The sequence below is a fragment of the Furipterus horrens genome, unplaced genomic scaffold (genome assembly GCF_987537825.1).
Source record: "Furipterus horrens unplaced genomic scaffold, mFurHor1.1.pri manual_scaffold_11, whole genome shotgun sequence".
Classification (NCBI taxonomy): domain Eukaryota; kingdom Metazoa; phylum Chordata; class Mammalia; order Chiroptera; family Furipteridae; genus Furipterus; species Furipterus horrens.
The window spans coordinates 94583309-94606506 of record NW_028327181.1 but is presented as its reverse complement, the minus strand read 5'-3'; positions in this window follow the sequence as shown (position 1 = coordinate 94606506).

Below are 23198 nucleotides of genomic sequence, written 5' to 3'. Positions count from 1 at the left end.
TCTATCCACATGTTCACATACCGTTTAATCTATACAGGCGCTATTGGCAGAGATTATACATTTATGCTTGCAATGGACTCATGAGGAAATGAAACTGCTTCTTGCTATGACACATATGGTTCCACTTTCATGGTTCTGTCGGTCTCCCGGGTTAATGACACCCCACGCCATGCACAAGAGCAAAGATAGATGGAACTAACATGCTGCTCAAACGGGCTGAAACATGCTGAATCGTGTGTCCTTGGCCATAAAATGCCATTCAAGTGACCCCATAAGCTGACATCTGCCCACATATTGTAGACATTTGGGTCCAGCTTGCCCATTTGTTGCTTTCTGATCTAAATGTAAATATTATACATGAAAACATTAACAAGTCCAGTCTTCTTCCTTTTTTAGAGGCTGGGGAAAGGCTAGGTCAGCTGGGTATCAGTTAGAGCCTTACTTTTCAGATTAACTTTTGTGATACTTTCAGTGTGTCTTGATAAATTATACGCTTTGCTTCAGGACAGCAAAGTCCTTGTAATTGACATAAAAGCTCATATGCAATTTTTCCCCTCAAAGTTGAAAACGACTCTTTGAACCTGTAATGTAATTCTTGCATGTCAATACTGTAGGCCATTAAGTCAGTGAGTCTGGATCCTAGCTGAACCCCTCTTTTATTTGATTAAGTCTCTCTACCTTGAGAGTCACTGTTGTTTCACAGGACACCTAGACATGATGAGGATGGACAGAAGTCCAGAGATATACAGTCTCTTACTTTGTTCTTTCAAGTTTTAAAGTAGTTTATTAAAAAATAATCTGTTAAAATGATATCACTGATGTTCTCTTTTATATTTATCCAAATACAGCTATTTCCTCATTGACAAGCAGCAAGATAGTTACACTACTAAAAGCCCAAATTTCAAACTTTCCTGTGTATTGTGATTTTTTTTGTTGTTGTTGTTTACAAGAGAAATCCTACAGCTGAGATTTCCAATATCTACATTAAGGTTAATTTGCCTTTCTTAAGACCTTTCTATGTTCACCTCATTAGCATCGTATGTTCAAAGAAGAAAATGTGGCATTAAAGTAACACAGAGTAAGGGTGCTGAAGACAAAATAAATTTGTGAGAAAGACGTGAGTTCCCTCATCCCCTCCACTTACTACCTAGAATGCCTTGCGGGGCTTTCTCCTTTGTTCTGTTCTGTCCAATACAGAGTCTCCTAGTCACAGGGGGCTGTTGAGTGTGTGACTTGGGCCTAGTGAGAGTGAGAGACTGATTTTTTAATTCTAGTTATTTTTTAACTAATTTAAGTGTGTGCACATGGCTGGTGGCGACCCTCTTGGACACCTTAAGACGAGAGATCCTGAAGACGACAAAGAACTAGTGTATTAGAGTGAATTAATGGGAAGAGAAGAAGCAGTTATGTTTACAAAGTGATGTGCAACACTTTTGTTCCAGATGAACACCTTTGTTCCGGCTCAACACCTGTTCCCCTCCTCTCTTTAGGTGCCTCAGCTTTTATGTTGGTAGCTACACCTCCCTCGTGCAGTCTGTATATTACAGGTAGACCTAATTCTTTTTCTGACCCTAGGGGTTTTAATATATGTCTTCAACCTCTGCTAATCAGCACATAATAATCCAATCATAAGCCAATGTTCCTAGTTCTGGGCTCAATATGGGACCCAGTTTGCATCAGTGAGAATGAAGAAGACAATTTCTGGAAGTTTCTAGGAAGGAACTTGCTCTCCCTCCCTTGGTAGTGTGGTACGCAGAGTGAAACCCAGAAATATACATAATTTGCCATTCTGCATTTGGCACTGAGGGAAGGCAGGGGATGGCTACGGAAAGAAATGGGGTTCAATAAGACCGTAACAAGTCACAGAAACAGTCTAGCCCTAAAATCTGTACTATACGTGGGCTTTTCCATTTTGCAAACCAATAAATCCTCTTTTCAGTTTAAACAAGCTTTTGTGACCAGCAGCGTAAAGATTAAGGGATATAAGTGATGGGTCTGAATTTACAATGTCAGAGATGGAAAAAATTCCAGGAGTTGAGCTCTAGATTGTGGGATGGAATGACAGTGACCGTAGGTAGAGTTGAAGGTCAGTGGACATCCGGAGGCCATGATGGCAAAGGCTGTGCTTGCCATCGAGGCAGTGGCAGGATTTGGGTGCAGCAGAGCTGTGTGTGGGGTGACATGCATTTAGAGAGGGAAGCGTGGACTGGGATTTCACTGAGCACATTGATGGAATGATGGGTATGAATGAACGCCATCCAGTTTTCTTCCCCTCCTGCTTTCCTTTCCCTCCCTTATTGCATGGTTTAAAAAATGATTTAAGGTGGCTTTACATGTCTATGTAATGTAGCAGTATAAATGAAATAAAAAGAATCCTATTGAAAATGGAAGCAAAGGGACTAGGAAGCTGGGAAAGATCAGATGAAGCCAGGGGTGAGGTCAACACAAAATACACCCTAGAGCCTGAGGTATGTTTGCAGGAGCTGAGCCATAAATTTGACTTTTAGTTTTTTTTTATTCACTCATGGTCTTGGCTTCTCTATTTTCCCATGAGATGTGAAGCTTTCACAAGGTTGGCCAGTTACCTCCACAAAGCTCCCTCTTCCTTGATCACTAGTTTATATCCTGTGTCCCCGGTCCCGGGACCAGTGACAGAGTCTGCTTTTAAATGACAACAACAAGAGGATCCACATTTCCAGCCCCTGCAGGCTTCCCGCTAGACCGCACGGCATCTCAAACAGAGTTATTTCGTGGTAGACGGTCCTTTTTCCTGGACTGCAGGGTCACAGAGAAACCAAAGAGCTACTGGGGTGTTTTCATTCGTGACTCTGAATTCTGGTAACTGAGGATGGAAAGGAGTCTGACAGACAGACCAGGGCCCTGATGGGCCATGTCTGGACGGCCCGACCCAGGAGAGGAAGCATTTCTGCTCAGCCACTGGTCTCCAGAGAGGCCCTGACGTTCTACATGTCAGGATTAAGGTGGTTTGGCAGAGGCGTAAGGCGGGAAATGCAGTGTGCCAGCCCCTGCCAGCCCCAGCCGGTTAGTGCCCTTGGTGGCTTGAAAGATAAACATCTGGCCACATCCTGTCAGGGCAGTCTCTCTGCCTGCTGCCTCAGTTCACCTTCTACCCCTGCCCAAGTTCTCCCAAACCCTGCAGCCCTTGTGAAGTCCAAGCCCCACTGGATCCAAGAACTCAGTATTCGAGTGGGAAAAACATCTCACTGCAGACCGCTTAAAAGGTCAGGAATGAAAGCTACCGTTTTCCTTCTCAGCTCTTCAAGGATGTTCTCTTTCACGCAAGGAGGGGTTTGCTGGGAAGGGAAGGGGGCTTTCGGGCCGATTCTGAGTTTCCTGAGTTGCGTCCAGGCTTGTTTCAAAGCAGAGCAAACACCCACACAAGAGCTGCACTGTTTTCTCCTGGCCGTAAAAGTCCTCCTCAGGGACTCTTGGATGGAAAAATGTGGACAGTCAGTGCAGGGACAGTCTCCCGCATTTTATCAGACAGCTGTTCTTAAACTTCATTGGGATTCCAGTTCATTTGGTGAAAGTGAAGGGCTTGTCCCAGTGATGAATACAGATGTGATCATTCCACACCATTTCATGTGACATTTCAGAAGGTCCTTTGAGAAACTCATGCTTGGATCAAAAGGAATGATTTCAGTTCTGTGAAGAGCAGGACCAATAAAATGGCATTGATCCGTTCAAGATAGGATAAGGTATGGAAAAGAGAATGGCATCACTCATATTAACAAGCCAGTTAGCCATGACACTTTGGTTCAAGAAGGAAACTACCTAAGTCACGCCAGACACCCTGCCAAATGCCTGCCAGCATGGCACTTAAGATATTGGCACACAGATGTGTCTGCAGAGAGGGGCCCAAGCCACAGCTCAATCAGATGCCAAGAACTTGGGTATAATTGAGGTGGACTTCAGAGCCACTACCAAGACAGGCAATCTCCCCCGACAAGGTGCCGCTCCACACTGCTCTGGCCCATGTGCCCCTGAAGGCTCCGCCCAACTGAGCTCAGGAACTTCCACGCCACCCCCTGGAGTACTGCTCCAATCAGAGCAAGACACCCCCTTGCTGCCATTGTCTCTCGGACCTGGGACTGAGACTCTGGGACCTGGGTCCATTGAGTCCCCATTAACTGTTGTGTGTTAACTATATGTGATGTTACAGAGGATAGGATATTATGCTGACGTTCTATCGTACGTGGACCTGCATTTAATAAAAGCTGAGCTTCAGCAACAGCTCTTGTGACTCTCACTTGCCACGGGCTAGTATAGACTCAGCCGGGTGATCTGCTTCGCCTGAGCTGAGAAGACTATAACGCACGCCTCCTCGACAGGTTCAGCCTACAGGCGTCATATTGCGGGTGCTCATGACAGTCGTGACAAGTTCTGTGTGGCTGCTCTGGACAGCTTGGCAGGATCAACTGGAAGGCTCCAAAGATTGTTGAGAAAGGTGCTGTCCTCCTCCTCGTATGGAGACTTAGGTTCCTGTCCCATCTTCACCACGTACACACTATGCGACCTCGGGCTCTATAGGTCAGTTTCCTTGGTATAACACGAAGATAATTATGTCTGCTGTGACCATCTCATAGAATGTGAGGACCAAATGAGAAATATGGGAAGCTTTCTATATCATCTAGAAAGAACAAGATCCAGATACTAGAAAACCGGGTATGAGTCATGGATGTGTGAAGTTCACCGACGTCACACATTTCTTGCTCTTGCATATGGCCCTTCTCGGGGCTGGTGCCGGATGCCAATTTCTTGCTTCCTTCTAACTGGGGGAGTGTCTGGTGTCTTTACCAGGCTCTGGGCCCTTCTTGCCACTTCCTACCATCTTTAGTGCTTGTGTCCTGAGTCTGTTCCTAGAGACTGGCTCTAAAAAGGGACTGTTTGGTGACTATAATCAGAAACATTTTGTTAAAGGCTAGATAATGCGCCAGGGTCAACATTAACAACTGATTATAAGGGACGTGTATCAGTGCTAAGTGCAACAATTGTGAGTTCTCTGTTTCTTCCCTCCAAATATATGCGAGTACACACAACAAAATAAAATAGATCTTCCTGAACAGGGCAGGACAACGTATACTTTTTATCCCTCTTTTAAATCACTGCACCTGGATATGGGCCTAAGTCACAGATGCACAGCTGCCCTGCCCCATTATATCAAGTCTTATAATAAACATATATTGTTCTACAACTTCCCACAAAAGAATCTCATCCCCACCTTCTCATTAGGACCCTATTTAAAAATTGGGATGAGGAGGTTACATGATATAATTTAAAAAATAAAATCCTATTATTAGTAGTATGCACCGTCTCAGGCACATAAAGCTCTGTTCTGCACTGGGCCATGTCAGATGTGGCAGGGAGGCAAAGGCTCCACCCACTCCCGTGGGAGCTGAGTGGACGCACACAAGTCAGTGGGCCAAGGCAGCTCTGTTCCCAAGGCGAGAGCTGCCTCCAAGGGTGAACGTGATTTATGCGATCGGAAGGCGGGGGTGAAAAGTGAGAGGCGCAGCTCTGGGATTTCACGTCTAGACGGGGTGGTGTCCAAGGAAGCCCACGCTGAGAACGCTTCGGCAAATGTGGCGCTGCTTTTCACCCGTGAGGAAGATGCGAAGTTTTGTTGCTGCCTGTGATCAAATCCATAACTTGAGGGCACTGAAGAATGAACAGGTCTAGACTATTTGTAGTCCCCACCTTGCGCCCTGTGGTGCGTGTCTGATTTCTGTCCTACTGAGGAAGAGCTGAAGGGGCCAGATGAAGGGAACAGGGTGCCAACAGGAATATGCTGGAGACTTCACTGAGTAATTTGGTCTGAAAGCTCAGCCAAGATTCAAGCCCTTGAGCACCCTCGAGGCTTCAGGTCCATGCCTGGAGCAAGCAGAGAAGTGAGGGCAAAGGGGAGTGGCCTCTCACCTGTCCTCCCTCCTCACCTGTCCTCCCTCCTCGCCTGTCCTCCCTCCTCGCCTGTCCTCCCTCCTCACCTGTCCTCCCTCCTCACCTGTCCTCCCTCCTCACCTGTCCTCCCTCCTCACCTATCCTCCCTCCTCACCTGTCCTCCTTCCTCACCTGTCCTCCCTCCTCACCTGTCCTCCCTCCTCACCTGCCTTCCCTCCTCACCTGTCCTCCCTCCTCACCTGTCCTCCCTCCTCACCTGTCCTCCCTCCTCACCTGCCTTCCCTCCTCGCCTGTCCTCCCTCCTCACCTGTCCTCCCTCCTCACCTGTCCTCCCTCCTCACCTGTCCTCCCTCCTCACCTGCCTTCCCTCCTCGCCTGTCCTCCCTCCTCACCTGTCCTCCCTCCTCACCTGTCCTCCCTCCTCACCTGCCTTCCCTCCTCGCCTGTCCTCCCTCCTCACCTGTCCTCCCTCCTCACCTGTCCTCCCTCCTCACCTGCCTTCCCTCCTCGCCTGTCCTCCCTCCTCACCTGTCCTCCCTCCTCACCTGTCCTCCCTCCTCACCTGTCCTCCTTCCTCACCTGTCCTCCCTCCTCACCTGTCCTCCCTCCTCACCTGTCCTCCCTCCTCGCCTGTCCTCCCTCCTCACCTGTCCTCCCTCCTCACCTGTCCTCCCTCCTCACCTGTCCTCCTTCCTCACCTGTCCTCCCTCCTCACCTGTCCTCCCTCCCCACCTGTCCTCCCTCCTCACCTGCCTTCCCTCCTCGCCTGTCCTCCCTCCTCGCCTGTCCTCCCTCCTCACCTGTCCTCCCTCCTCACCTGTCCTCCCTCCTCACCTGTCCTCCCTCCTCACCTGCCTTCCCTCCTCACCTGTCCTCCCTCCTCACCTGTCCTCCCTCCTCACCTGTCCTCCCTCCTCACCTGTCCTCCCTCCTCGCCTGTCCTCCTTCCTCGCCTGTCCTCCCTCCTCGCCTGTCCTCCCTCCTCGCCTGTCCTCCCTCCTCGCCTGTCCTCCCTCCTCACCTGTCCTCCCTCCTCACCTGTCCTCCCTCCTCACCTGTCCTCCTTCCTCACTTCTCCTCCCTCCTCACCTGTCCTCCCTCCTCACCTGTCCTCCCTCCTCACCTGTCCTCCCTCCTCACCTGTCCTCCCTCCTCGCCTGTCCTCCCTCCTCACCTGTCTTCCCTCCTCACCTGTCCTCCTTCCTCACTTCTCCTCCCTCCTCACCTGTCCTCCCTCCTCACCTGTCCTCCCTCCTCACCTGTCCTCCCTCCTCACCTGTCTTCCCTCCTCACCTGTCCTCCGGGACTCTGCCCTGTGCCCTGTTCAGACACTCCCATTAGTCATGTTAGGGATTTTATTAAATCTTTATTATGTTTTTAACAGTCCTTATTGGAGGATTCGAGTTTTGAGAGCAAGATATTATTTTTTTTCCATGCAAGAGGGAAGAAAAAAAATGTCTTCTGCAGTAGAAGTGAAGAAATCTGAGGAGCTGCATTGAAGTGTTTTCTTCTCTTCCTCCGGAGCCCCCGTGTCTTCCTCCATGGGCAGCAAGTCACACCATGACGATGGGGCCAGAAATATTTTAAAACATTTTAAAGTTACCACCGAAAAGAGAAAATGGTACATTTACACTCGTCTTTCTCCACTTAATGGCCTTAGCAGAGATGCCTCGTCCCCCTTGGGCCATAAATTGAGACATCACTCAACAGTTGTCCTGGCAGATTTCCCCCAAAAAGGCCACTTATGAAGTGACTAATCGCATTGGAGGCTAATTTACTGAACATTTAAAGCCACTGGGGCGGAGGGGCAGGAATGAGGAGCCATTGAACTGGGGGTAGGACCCGTTACATCCCCGGACTGAGGACTGAGGTCTGGCTCATCCCTGCATCCTGTCCAAGGAGATGGGGCCTCTTCCCCGCCCCCCTTTCCCACCTAACTGCAGAAATCACTGTTGGTGGAGCAGAGCTGCCCTATTAGGAGCCTTACACTAAGACACTCCAAAGCCGTGGTCTTCCTGGTCTGGAATGGACATTAACTTCTCCCTGGGCAGCTTTAGTCAGAGCACCGGGGTACACTCAGGGTCAGAGAGGAAATGAAGATTATAAGTGTAATGTAATACTCGTTTTCCCAAATTTGGATAACCCGGCGACTTCCATCACGGAGACCTCGGTTCTAAACCCTACGGAGAGCCTCCTCATATTTCAGGGCTCACCTCCTGAGCCATGTTCTCCTTCTGAGTACTTTCTGCTCCGGGAGAGGAGCTGGGTTAGAGGAAAAGCTGTTAACATTCATGTTCCTCTGGAAGTTTATGTCATAAAGTAAGGAGCCTGTCCCTCTTTGGAAGACGGGAGCGGGCAGGAGACTTTCAAGAGAGGTGTGCACATCACCCGCATCCTCCCAGGCACCGGGTAGCAATGAACGGCTGGCATCCTGCCGGAGGCTTGCTCCCCGCCTCCTCGTGCCAAGGTACTCTCCCGCTGCTGTTTGAGGTCCATGGCAGCTGCACAGGAATCCACATGTGACTTGGGATAGCTAGGTGTGCTTATTTGAAGAGTCTGTACATAGAGGCTTTCTTTTTTCTTTTTCTTTTTTTTAATCTTTCTCTTGTAAAACTCATAGAAATACTCTCGGATGGAGGGATGTCCCTTGACAACTGCAGACCCCCGGTGATATAGTAGATAAGGAGCTCAGCCCCAGGACGCATTGCCTGGGAGTCCTGCCTTTCACCTGAGACGTGCCCGCAGTCCTGGCGGCGATTCGGCATCCTAGAACAGAAGTAGCAAAGCCATTCCCGTCCCAGATTGACTCAGCAATGCCCCGGCTCCGTCTCCTTGGGATGGACCGCTCTGTCCCTTCTTGCCGCTGGATGTTCTGTTTGGGTTGAGGGAGAGGGCGGTATGCTCTGTGAGTGGGTTCCAGCTGCAGAGATGGGAGAGCAGAAGTGGGGTGTGGGAACAGCTAGTGTGCCAGCGTGTCTGTGAGAGGGAAGTCACGTACTTGGGTGTTTTGCTGCCAAGAAGAATTAAAACATGCAGATGCCTTTATGCAGAAGTGACCACATTATGCAAGACAACATAGCAAAACTCTGTGCTGGTGTTAAAAGGTTCTTTGAATTTGAAGTTCCTATAAACTGACTAATCCCAAGTGAAAAAAAAAAAAATCGTAAGTGTTTCTGAAGCGTTTGATTGTCTGAGCAACACAGCCTCGCTTACCTCCCTGGATTCAAGTTCTCAGCCTATTTTTTTCTAAAGGCATTCCCAAAGGCCAGGGAAGTTCATTCCAATGTAGAACTAAAAGAGGTTTATAATAATAAAAATGAGTTAATATCATATTCCTGAGTATGGGAGTCAATAGGATTAGACAATTACATGCATGAATTAATGATCCTACTTACGGCGGGCAGGGGAAAGAGAGAAGGTTTTTACAGTTTTATTTTTTTCATCAAAAACAGTTCTGAAAGATGGGATGATGAATGGGTTCCTATGAAGCTTAGAGTTTAGAAAAGGGGTCCAGGGATTCAGAAAGCATGATAAAGTGATGGAAGAGGCAGGGGGCTTAGCGCATGGTTTATCGACAGCCTATTTTAATTTAAACCATGACCACAAGTGTGGCACAAAACCGATTTATCAAATGTCAACAGATAAAATACTTCCCGGTTGACTGTCCTGGAGCTGCTTCTGCCAGTCGTGCGGCTGGTCCCTATGCTGTCAGAGCATGGGGTCTATTGGGTTCCAGTCGGGTCTCTGCCTCTTCCTCACTGTGTGACCATAGGCAATTGATTTTATCCTCCTTCTGCCTCAGTTTCCTGAGCTCCAAAATGGAGATGATAACAATACCTATCCCGCAGAGTTGTTCTGAAGACTAGAAAGGTTTATATAGGAAAGTGGGACCAACAGGTGTTCACCGAGTTAGTTACTATGGCAACATTATCATCTTAGCATACGTGTAATGATTAATGTTCTGCTTTGGGTAGAGAAGGAAATAGCAACAACGGCCCCATCCAATCAAACTTTGTTGAGATTCTAAATGTTGACTCTGCATATTATTTAATCTAAATAGGGTCTAGTGACTATACACTGATAAAATATAGCTTCCATCTAAGAACACCAAGCATACACAAAGTCATGTATGAGCCCCAGGGAGCCAGGAAAATGTCGATGCTGAATTTATTTTTGTCTAAAGGATAGACCAGTAGCTCAATTATTTCTTAAAGATTCTGTCTCTTTCTTTCTTTCATCCCTCCCCTCTCCTCTCTTTGCTCAACTCCTTGCCCTTTCCTTTTGTTCTTTAGTTCCTCTGAGTGAGTGATTTGAGGACGTGCTTTTAAGGGGCTGTAGTTACCTAACAGACATTCAAACAAGAAATTGCCTTGTAGAGTGAGAGAAACTAACTCCAATATATTCTTCAGGGATAGCCATGGCAGTAAGAGTAGAGTAAAGGCAGTCAGGGAAGGCTTCCCAGTGGAGGTGAGGTTTGGGCTACATCTCAAATGTTGAGGAAGAATCAAACCTTGCATGACAATGGGGCAGAAAAGAAAGGTCAGTGAGATAACCATACCTATGGAATATGTTGACATTAATTCCAAAATCAAGCTCTGTTCTTATAGCATGATGTGACTATCATCTCTCTCCTGACAAGAAAAAAAAAAAAAAAAAAAAAAAGACTTCAGTCATTCTAGATAACTAGGACTGGAGTGATGACACAGTGCCATTCTCAAATTTTATTTCTAAGAGAAATGATGTGAGAACATAGTCCTTGGCAATTTCAAGGCAAACTGGAATTCAATGTATTCCTGTCCCATCTACCATCAATTTCTTAACTTCATCTTTGTATTTTATCTGCATAAAGGCTTTTATTTTTTAAAAGGGTAATGGTCCCAATTGGAGATTTATAAGCTGGAAAGAGTTAGGTCCTCTCCAAAAACAGACACTGGGAGTTGAAGTATTGAGGGCGGATTGAGTTTAAGTGCTTTTAGTGTTTATTTGAGTAAAACAGGTCCACTTTTCGTGTGTTTACCTAATGGCATTCAGAGAAAGAGTAGAAAGTTTATAGCAGAGAGAAGTCTTACTTATTGAGGGATTTGTGTGACAGGCAGTCACTGAATCAGACAAAATAAATTAACAAAAATTTAATTAGCTTGTATCATTCTTGTCAAAACTGACAACTAAAACATGGAGGAAAAGATCGTGTTTTCTCCAGAGGGTGTTTTAATTTTTTTTTTTTTTTTCTTGTCTGAAAAGAAACTTTGACTTATGCAACTATTTATAGGTTTTACATGGACTGCTATTTCCTACATTTCAGGAACATTCAAGAGTTAAGTCACAAATGATCGGGGTGCTTTTTCCCACCCCCTACCCAAGGGTCTACAGGGCCACTTGTCTACGTCTGTGCATTCTAGATGCCGGGTGTACTGTCTGGCTCAGATTCTCTTTTATGGGGTTTGACTTTCACCCAATCAAGCTCTACCTTCCGACACATCAGTTAACCACAACTTCACATTCTTATTGCAATGAGTCCACTGAGAAGCATTGACAAGATAAGTCAAAAGCAAGTCATTACAGCAACGTATCAATCTCATGACTAAGAATTGGCTGTCACAGATGCACCAGGGATGCTACTGACATCTTCTGGGTAGAGGCCACTGATGCTGTTGTACATTCTGCAACACACAGCTTTCCACAACAAAGAAGGACCCAGCCCAAATGTCAAGAGTGGTGCGATTTTGAAACCGTGGTTTACGTGAAAGCATTACCTACTATTCAAGACAAAAAGCCTAGAGAGAACATGCAGGTTTTAAAGATTTGTTATTATATCCTCACTTATGCTCTTTATTATACTAAATCCAGCATGAATCCAAAAGTTATTATATGTCTTTTCTTATTGTATATAAAATTTGACACCCACATAGCATGAGCCCCTCGGGGAAAGATCCAAATTTTCTATTTGCTGTTGTCCTTCATGATGAGTCTAAGAGAGCCTTAGAAGATCCATAATTGACAGTTCTCGTCAGAAACAAAGCTTACTTCCAAGAGGTAAAGCAGTCATGGTTTGTAGAATATCAAGAGAATTTTGGAAACCATGCCTTTTGGTAAATACTACTGAGTAGAAAGGCATTTCGTTTATATAGTAGGGGCAGGTTTAAAGGAGGGCAGGCTGTGAGATGGGAAAGAGATGACATTTTTACAAGAAGTCCTAGATACACAGAGAGTATTATTTTTTAATAAAGAAATTGTCAGTTTCATAGGCCGGAGTAATAATTTTCAGCCTACGAATGCTCCCAGATTATGTATGTTCTCTAACAAAATGACCCATGTTCTCTCCCACTTGCCCTTCTCTCTCTTTTTTTCCCTTTCTCCCCTTTATGGAGAAATATTGAGTGAACATTTACTTAGCAATTAGAACTTCATGGCCAAGCTTTCAAAGCTGTGCTGGGCAGAGAGTCAAAACCTACATTTGGTGGTGAGGTTTTAAGTGCCCACAATGAACAGCAGACTGTATAGTTTTCCTGTCCCTCCCTGGGTGGCTTTAATGCCATTTCTAGGAACAAAAGGATGACTATGGGGGATTAGCCGGTAGAACCTGTCTGGGAGAATTTTGCTCTCAGATTTTATTAGTATTTCCATTATTTTTGGTGGGTCACTGTTTCCATTATTTAGAGACACCCCCACTTGGGTGGCGATTATATGGAAAACAGTAGCAGATGCCAAATAAACTCCAGGCCCGCGGTGTGTTTGTAGACGGCCATCGCTGCCACAGGATTTTCTTACTTCACTTGGGTCTTCACTTTCACCCTGAACAAGAGCGGAAACGAGGATGACCTTCATATTTTTTGTTTTTTGTTTTTTCGGCAGCTTAACTTTTTTGCTGACCTGCCTGTGTTTTATCTACTGTGTGATCAGGAATTAGCCACAGAGATGTTTCATCCTAGGTAGTTCTTGTTCCTAAAAATACATATATACCTGGCTTCATCACTCAAGCATGGTATGTTCTAGAGATGAAAATTCATTCTGAAGCTGGCCTAGATAGCCAGATCTCAGATGCAGCTTTGAAGGGGGCTCAGTTGTGTGTGATATTCCTTTTTCATAATCGACACTCTTTCCTCCAGGGATCTTTGAGTCTAATGGGATCCGGAGCAACAAATGATCATTGATCCAGACTTGTCAAGAAATAGATGAGGAAGCTGTGGTCTAGACCTGTCTAAAGGTATCAGACACTGGCTTTTGGGCTAAAGGGATTAAATATCAAGTTTTCTGACTGCTCTCGGCGCTATTAGAGGGTGCATTCATAGGGATGCGTTTGATAATGTGCATTCATTACCTAAAAGATTTTTCTCCATCTAAGGAATTACGATCCTGGTAAATGACTTCTAACAAAAGTCAAAGTTCACACTCCCCTTGGCAAAGTTCACACTCCTTAATTGATCAGCTCTTGGCTGCTCTCTTGCTGAAAAACAACAGCTTATAGGGATCCACTTTTCATTACAGATGCTTGAAAACATCTTGTGGATTCCCTAATATTGAATCTTTTTGTGTTCTGTGTCAGGGGCTAGTGATAAAGCAATGAACAAAACACACAGGGATCCTGGACTTCAGGAGGTTTATATTTTAACTCATGTAAGAAATGTAACTCCTTAAAGCTACAGAATCCAGAGCCCATAGGACCATGGAATTATAGACTCTGTCAGGGGTAAGTGTTCTTAAGGAAGGTGTATCGATTTTGTAGGACAGGAAATAAAGTACCACAAACAGCTGCAGAGCCCCAGGGACCATCAAGTGGCCCCCAGGAGCAGAACGAGAGAGGAAACAGCAGCATATGGTTCATGAAACACGTCTCCCAGTGCTGCCTCTGAGCCTGGGAAATACAGCACCAGGATGACATATAAAACATCCCATATACGCAGCACAAATCCACGTGCATCTATATAACTGCAAACCAATGGAAAAGGCTTGACCCTCATGATAGGATGCAGAGTCACCCATCTATACCAGTTTAACTTTTCGCGTCCTGAGAAACTTTCAAAAAGAGGGCAGGGGAGGTAGGTATTCATCCTCCCTAGCAGTTCAAATGTCTGAAGACAGCAGCTGCATCAGATGCACGTGAAAGAAGAAGGAGGCAGCCAGGGAGCTGAACAGCGGCTGTAACGTTCTCTCTGTTGCAGAGACCGAAACATGGTTGGTACCCCACAAAGCTGGTCTGGGGAACAGGAGCGTACACTACGTCATTCACTGCATTTTTCTGTATGCCCAAAATATTTAACAATTTACGAAATAACAGAACTGCAGAGGGGCAGGGAGCCAAGGCATGAGGGACAGCGGCTGTCACCTACTCTTAGGCTGTAGAGAGAAGAGAAAAGGAAGAGGTGTGAAGTAAAGGGACCCAGCGTCAGCTAAGATTTTCCTTTTTGGACGTAACGGAGAACTGGTCCTGACTCCAGTTTTTGAAGAGGGAATCAAGTAAAAACGAAAGGTGGAAAACACAAGCTGCAGAGGGAGAAATTAATGGAAGAAGCTTCCTGCCGTGCAGGAGAGGACGGTGCGTGGTGGACATGGAGAAGGGGCGGTAGCTGCCCGGGTTTATAGGTACGAGTGGCGTTAGAAAGTGACAGGGATGTGTCCTGATCACATCCCATATGCCAAGTTTGTGTTTGCTGTTTTTAGCTTGTAAAAGAGATCCTCGCCGTGGCTTATCTATGTGAGTGTGTGTGTGCGCCCTTAACTGGGTTGTGCCACATGTAACCGTGGACTTCCGGTTAACCGAGGTTTTGCAATAAAGGAGACAGGATTGTGGAATATTAATATGTTTTGAGGAACAAGTTGGAAGGCTCCATCCTTTTTCTTTTAAAAGATTTTCTGATTGTATACAAGAGAAATGCTAAATATAAACACTCTGACTTCATTACCCGGCCTTTGAGTCAGAGAGAAGGCTCTTTTCTATGGAAGTGCATGGGGAGGGGAAGGCGGGATGTCGGGGGGTCGGGAAGGGGGGAGGCCTTTGTGAACATGGGCATCAGCACATTAATTCGCATTACACTGCTTTTCAAGGACACGTTCCGGAATCCTGTTCAAAAGCTGATTAAGAGTCTTGGAAATGGGTTGGTTTTTGATCCTTTCTATCAGCCATCGTAGATACTTGGGGTAAACAGGGCCAAGGGTCCAAGAAATGGGACCGTGCCCAGCCTCTTGCCTAATATGCAAACTATTTTTTGCTTCTTCACTCCCCTACTTGGTCTTTGTTTGTTTGTTTGTTTGTTTTAAATGTTCTCAGTTTAGGCACCCTGCCTTTTCAAGGAGGGGATGGATGGGACCAGTTAGAAAAATGAATGTATTTTTTTTTTGTGGGTCACTAGGAGATGGATGTGTCTTTAAGCCTTGACTTTGATAAGAAAAGAGATATTTTCTAAGTTGTTTCAGATTTCCTGCTGCTGACAAGAGCATGTTTTATTGATTGATATTTATTTATGTCTGTATTCTATTGAAAGTGAACAAAAGGAATTCTGGTTCAGAATTCTTACGCAATCTGCAGGTAGCCCACATTTAGCAGGCCTCATTGTATCACATAAACAAGTGGTTTTCTGTTATATATTCGAAGTGAAACATAGGGAAGAAGTGGAGAAAAAGGGGGAGAAGTAGGAGTACCATCCACCCACATCCTACACAAGGTGGAAGCCACAGACCACACCGTGAAACTCACTGGAATGTTGCGCTTCTCTGATAAGGGCTCTGGAAATTCTAAAATGAACCAAGGTCTCTTTAATAACAAAAGTATCTCAAAATGCCCCCATTGCATATCTGACTCTGTTTCCAGCTGCTCATTGTACTTGGTGTAACATAGTTACCATTGCGAAGCCTCGTCCTCCAAGGCTGCTCTCGTAGGAACGCAGGAACGGAAAATGCTCCCCCTTCAGAGGGAGCACCTCCAGAGATTTCAGAACTTGCCGGCAGATGTTGCTTTTAACTGATATACGTTTAAATAACTCAAAAGAATAGTCTATTATATTTACTCAGATATATACTGTTCTTGCTGTGTTTTTTTCCTGATGTTTCAAGTTTCCCCTCTGAGTTTTCTAGCTACTTTTTTGGGGGGGTGGGGTGGTGGGAGCTTCTACTGTCAGGGGTGGTAAATGCCTGATATAAAGTATCTTTATAAGAACAAGGATCCAGGAGAATTGGGTTTATTTCACTTGATAGAAATGCAGCCTTCCAACTGGCTCTGTAATCATTTTTATTGTGTTCATTCAAATCTAGTTTGCTTATTTTTAGCTTATGATAAAAAGAAGGATATTTCTATTTCCAGTGTCTGGACCTCTTCCTGGCATTTAATAAATATTTGCTGAACAAATGAATAGATACAATGACCTTAAGATTTGGTGACAATAGGTAAATTACCCACAGTTCATAGTTATTGTCACAGTCACTTCTTATTAATGGTAATAGTGTCTATAGTGACTAGAAAAATGGGGAAAAATCTTTATCCTACCATTTCTCCTCAATTGCTAGATAACAAACAAGTTTTAGAACCCAGTCCCTAAGTCAAAGGAAATCTTATTAATGGTTTTGACAATTTGACAGACTTTTTAAACTACACTTTCCTCCTTTTATCAATAAAATAATTATATAAAAATATGTATATAACATTTAGCTAACATTTTCCACCATGCAGGCAACTGAAAATTTAGACAAGAATTAAATATCAAGTTAAATATTTGAATAGTTTTATATAATTGGAATTAACAATTGAAATATGCCTCACAGAGTTCTGAATATAATAAAATAACATTTGAGGGGCAAAAACCACATTTTAAGCTTAATCATGGAACTGGCATGTGTCCACTTTTCAAATATATGTTTCTCCATGAAGATTAAAACAAAACAGCTGCTTTAATTTTCACAGGAAAGAGTTACTAGAATGTTATGAACATTTCGTATTTTTATAAATCACATTTCCTTTTTCATTTAAACGATCCATGGTCCGTTTATATGTCAAGTTGGAATTCCATGCAGTGATGGTCAGTTTTCCAGTCTTTGGTTTTCCAGTCACATCCTAATCTAGGTGTATCTGTGAAGGTGTTTTGTGGATGTGATTGAAGTCCGTAAGCAGCCGACGTTAAGTGAGAGAGATTATTTTAAATTACCTGGGGGGGACTTGATTCTACCTGTGGATTGTAGCTTTAGTTTGTAGTTGGAGTTCTGACGTGTCCTCCCTGTGGCCTGCCCTACGGATGTCAGACATGCCTAGCCTGCTCCCAGAATCATGTAAGCTAGTGCATTACAGTAAGTCACCTAATATAGACCTCCTATTAGTTCTGTTTTTGTAATGAAGTTCTGACTGATACCCATGAAGTCTACAAAGCTGCCCACTGTACCTTCTGGTTAATATTTAATAAATAATGAATTCTGTCTTTTAACTCTCAATGTTCCTACTTCTAATAGTAAAAGATAAACAGTACCTAATTTCTTAAAAGGCTCTGAGTTTAAAAAAACAAACAAAACAAAACTCTATAGATGATTCTGTAGCAACCACCTAAATTATTTGTATTTTAGGCCCTGGGTTTTTATCTATTGCAATGCGTTTATTAGTTATTTATTTTTCCTTGGCTTATTACCCTAAAACTTAGCCACTTCAAACAGCACACTTATTATCTCATGGTTTCTGTGTGTCAGGAATCCTGGCATGTCTATCAGGGTCTCTGCTTCAGGATAGTTCATGGGTGGCAAAGTTTCAGCTGGGGCTGGGGTCTCAACTCAAAGGTAAACAGGGGAAAGACCCAATTCCAAGCTCACAGTTTGTTGGCAAAATTTAGTTCTTCCTCGGTTGTTGGCTGGAGGGTCTCAGTTCTCTGCCGGCTTTTTGGATAGAGTCAGGCCTCAGTTCTAGACCATGTGGGCTTGACAGTGTGCTTCCAAAAATCAGAGGGTGAAAGAAGAATGCTGTTGTAGCATAATCCCATGGGCGACATCTCATCACGGCTACCATATCCTCTTCATCAGAAACAGGTCTCTAGGTCTGGCCCACACTAAAGGGGAGGATAAACAGTGTGACTATCAGGAAGTAGAGATCTTTAGGAGCCCTCTTAGGCACATCAGGTGTTCTAAAAATAAGACACCTCTGAACACTTCATATGATAAACTCTGAGGCGCGCATTAATGGCAAAAAGAAGCCAATGTTTGAGAAGAGGAAGATACCACAGTCCAGGCCATGAACTTTCCATGTTCTCAGATGCTTTTATCTCTGGCTGTGGTAAGAGGAACAGAGATCTCAACATGTATGCCTTCCTGCCCAAGTTTCTCAGCCCTCGCCACATTCCTCTGTCATTCTTAAAGACACGACAATAAAGAAAATAACCCAACGTCTGTGGTTGAAGTCAGAGCCAAAAACTATACTTAAGTAATTGTGCCCACACTGGGCAAACACTTCAGTGCTGTAAAGTTAGAGATGAGAGTAGGAGGATCAGGGAGTTGAAAATCTGGATAAATATACAGTAATGCGAACTAGTTAATAAAGCCAAGTAGTGTGTGTTGGCCAAAGGAAAAGTATTAGGGTGACGAGGGGGAAGCAGACCAGATGGGGTCTCGATATCTGTGCTCCAGGGCCGTGGATGTTGCCAAAGCACAATTTCAAAAGGTGCCAGCATCAGAGAATTCCTCAGGGGAAATTCTTGTGCTGGGAAGAATGCTGTCTTATTGTTTGTGAGAACGCCTTCATATTTCAGGTCACAACATAGCCATTCTGATGAAACTGGTTTGGAGAATGTAATCCTTGTCAACCCACTTCCTTCTTGGAATTAGAGTCTAACGTTACAGGGAAGTCTAAATATCATGCAGCCCAACCTTTAACCCACTGCAAAATGTTGTCTACCATGTTGATGAAAGGTCATGTATATCTTCTTGAGGTCTGTAGTGATGTGGAAGTCACTGAGCCATGAGGCAATCCTTTCAATATTAGACCTACCTCGTGGATGTGATATTTATTCTATGTTAAATTAAAATCTTCCCCCTTCTTCTCCCCAACACCCATTTGATGTTATTGGATCTAGATTGGCTCTCAAAGGCAGCACAAAACCATTCCCTAGTCAGTGGCATGGGCTATCAAATAGCAAAAATAATGCTGTGAATGTTTTAACCTCCCTCTACAAGTTGCGTGCTTCCCGTGGTATATTGTGTGTCCATCAATGATTCTTTGTAACATTGTACCTTCCCACAATGCTCCCTTCTCTCCATAGTATGTTTCTTTTACTATGTTCTAATATGTTAGATTTCATCTTAAAATGTGAACCTGATTTGGAGTGCTCACTCCTGGAAATGACCATCAGCAGACAGCTTTTCTTGTGAGCTGTAAACATTAATGGTAGGATTTGGGGCATTGTTAGCTCATTTAAGTTTCTGAACAATGAAAATTTTCCCCCAACCTTAAACAAAAAAGACTATCTAGTAGGAAATCACAACAAGAGAATGAACTGAGGATGTATTTTCTGCTATGTGTTAAGTTCCCATCTGGGCCTTCATCGGCATCATCTTATACTTTCTCAAACACTGAAAAATGGTTACGATTTCCATCCTACAGATGAGGAAGCAGAGGCTCAGAGAATTGAAGTAGGTTCCCCGCGTATGTATGTAGCTACTAAACATTAGACTTCAGGTTGACATTGTTTTAATCCAAATCCTGTGCTTTTCCCCCAACAGACAAAACCAGACAAGCTTCACATTCACAATTTTGTCTTCACGGGTTGAAGAGATGATGGATTTAAGGCTTAGTCATATTACAGATAAAGGGATTTACATGATCACTCAGCATCTCATTTGTCTAAATTGACCTACCTCAGGGACAACAAGGGCCAGAAACCTGGCTCCCTCCACCACAGTGCCCTTCCCGTCTCATCACAAGTGTGTGATTCACTTAAGGAAGACACTGCTTTGGAGTGATCGCCGTGTGATTTCCCCTTCAAGTGTTGATTCATCCTTCTACGTTGGTGAGCTTGTATTAAATCTTTGGGTCAGTTATGAAGCCACATGATCCTTCCAGATTTGTGTCATTATGCTGCTATCACACACACACACACACACACACACACACACACACACACACACTACCTTTATTTGGTCCAAATCAATAATAAAGCCATTGAAAAGCCAGTACTAGGAGAAGCGTTCTGTGACAGGTGTTTAGAGAATTCCTTACCGAGTGGTAAAAAGTTGTTAATTAGCACTCTTAAGACATAGCTTTTCAACCCGGTTTGACTACATGTAACATTCACTGGCTCCTGCTGCCCTATCTATGACTCTAAAAAAACAATAGCTAAGACTTTGCCAGAGTCAGTACGAACTATGTAGCCATTGTTTCTTTAGACCACGCTAGCCTAAGGCTATGGATAGGGCCACATTTACACAAAAACCATGTATGTCCTCCTACGTACAATGTGACCCATGGTCTCCTGCAAAGCCTTGTCCAAATATCCAGCAAATTCTCTCTGATTCTTTCCAGGAATCCTTAGGGGATCAGCTTACTGGCTCTCAGGCATGAATGGTTTGATCTATTTCAGGTTAGGTAACTCTGGCTCTCCCTCTCTGACCCAGACCCTTCCAGGCGTCTGGGGCTGGCTAAGCTATATCATAGTCCAACCCATCAACGGGGTGCCCATGCCCGCAGACACTTGCACACTTTTTCCTCAAGTTGGTGTAATGTTCAAAAGCCACTTCAGAGAACCTGTGGCCAAATAGCAAGTGGGGTCTTGCTGCCCACCACCGCCCTCTAGGCAAAATTCCAGAGGCAACGGTTTGGTGATAAAGGAAAGGAGTCTTTATTCAAAAGCTACACAATTTTGGATTAACAGCTTTCCACATGCATTCGCCACTTAGGCCTATCAATGAAAGCTGAAATCTTTAAGTGTTTAGTTCTAGCTTTACTCACTGAAGCCCATCAATTAAGGCTAAAATCTGTAACTCCTGAAATCCCCTGTCATTCCCCTTATTAGTTTGTAATAATCTTATTTCTATAGGGTTAGGTTGCAGACTAAAACAACATGAGAAGCAAAAGCTGCACAATTTTGGAAGAATGGCAGGCTTCTGCCTCAGAGGCCATCCCCTCTAGAACGCCCAAAGAAGAATAAACCTGCCACCCTCTGCCAGGCCAGCCCGATCTTAGGCTGCACCCAGAGTTCCTTCTCCTGTCCAAATCCCAACTGCAGGCAGGTGCAGCACCCTCATCCAGGCATCCCAGGGAAGAGAGCCAGGGAGCCTGTCTCTGCCCTCCTTTTATTTCAAATCTTCTGGCCCATAATTCCCTGCACTTGGCAGGTGGTCAGCTTCACAGCCAATCTTACCCTAGACTGTTTACCATTGCCTCGGGCAACCTCCTCCTATGGGCCCTCCCTGCTCCTCCAGAGCAATCAGGTCTGATGTCTCTGTATCAGAATTACCTGCCAATAGTGTCAATACTCCTGATGGATCAGTTTCTCTAATACAAAGATATAACTTCTGCTGCAGACCACTCTGGGGCTCGAGGTACTGCTGATACCTCAGCTATATGGCCACACCAATTTATCTGTAATATCGGAGTCTTCCAGGACACAACCAACAGATTGTGCTTGGTTCCAAGGGAGGAAGACTCTACTCTGTGCCCTTGTGTGTCTCTGCATAGATAGGTTTCAATGCAGTGCTGTTATGTTTCTAAAACTTCTCACGAGTTCTTTGAAGTTCTACCTGTGAGCCTCCATCTCTAAATTTTCAGAATTGCGTATATAATAACTGTGACCAGGTAACATAGTGTTTGGAGTTAAAAACTGATCTTCTCCTTCACGAAAGACTCCAAATGTGTTTCAGAATTTTCCAAGGAAGGTACCCGTCAGCAGATAGAATAAAAATATACGAGAGGTGCTTGCAATCGTGATAACAGTGGTTTTGTTTAACCCTTTGAGTGCCAACGTCTCTCTGAGTGATGCTGACAAATTTTCCCAAAAGTGCCAGCGTCGCTCCCAGCGACTCTTTTCTCAGTGGCTATAAATGTAAATAACAATGGAATAATTCATATTTTATGTTTTGTTCTCTTTTTTTTGTACCTCAGGTTATATGATACATCGATATAACTTTTTCTCATGTTGATCCACATTTCGAATTACACATGGCACTCGAAGGGCTAATAATGGGAAAGGGAGCTTTTATTGGAACAGTTTACACTTTACCTGATAGGGCTGCGATTTGATCATTTCAGCGAGAGGCTTTGGAATGGGGTTGGGAGGTTCATGTGGGAGCTGCCTCTCCTGCCGGGCAGGTGGGCAGGTGCGTGCACTGTGGTCATGTCGTGACCAGCCAGGCAAATGAGGGAGGGACCCAGGAGGAGACTTCCTGTGATGTGGCACGGTGAGCAGCACTTCCCCTTTTCCCTCCTGTTTGGACCTTGTGATTGCCTTATGGCAGACGGAAGCTGTATTAGTTTCCTGTTACATGAGACAGCCTTGGGGGAGCTGCGCTTTGCAGCGTCAAGTGTGGGGAGCAGCCGGAGAGAGCGGCAGTTGCAGGCAAGCGTGTTGAGGTGGCTCCTGGCTGGGACGCCCAGGACAGAAGTCTGGAGTCAGCGGTGAAAAACAACCAGCAAGACACATAAGTCGTTTTTAGGGACCCTCTGCTGTGGTTTTGAAGGCCCTGGACACATGAGGTCATATAGGATAGGGTCTCATCTTTTTGCTGTTTATTTACTAAAGGAAAGTGTGACTCCAGAAAAGGCAGAGGCCTTAGTGAAAGTTGAGTTATAAAAATTTTCCATTATTTACTAGTTTCAAGATACTATCAAAATAGCACATGGGTTTAGCCTGGCATGCAATGACTGAATGGGATCTCTGTCCCAGCATTTCTCTCACACTGGCTGAGTCACTGCTGCCCACATGTATGCGCATATAATGGATGCCACATCTATTTCCAAAGGAGATGTAAAAGGTGTATAATTAAAATTGTGCATACAATGGGATCATGAAAATAAAGAGCCAATTAGTGAATAGCAATGGGAAATATAGCCGTCCTCCAGATAGAGAAGTAATTGCTCCTGAGCTTATATCTCATCACCTTGTCAGATAAAATGAAGAGAAGCATTCCATAGCACGTCCTCATTACATATCAGATACGTCTTCAAGAGAGGTACTGCTTTGCAGCACTAAACCATTGAATATAGATATATAGATATATAGATAAATATTCTATTTGTCTCTACAAAAATACATGTATGCAAATACATACACAGATATGTATAGACAGTTATATAATATGTTAATTACCATATATATTTACAGCCC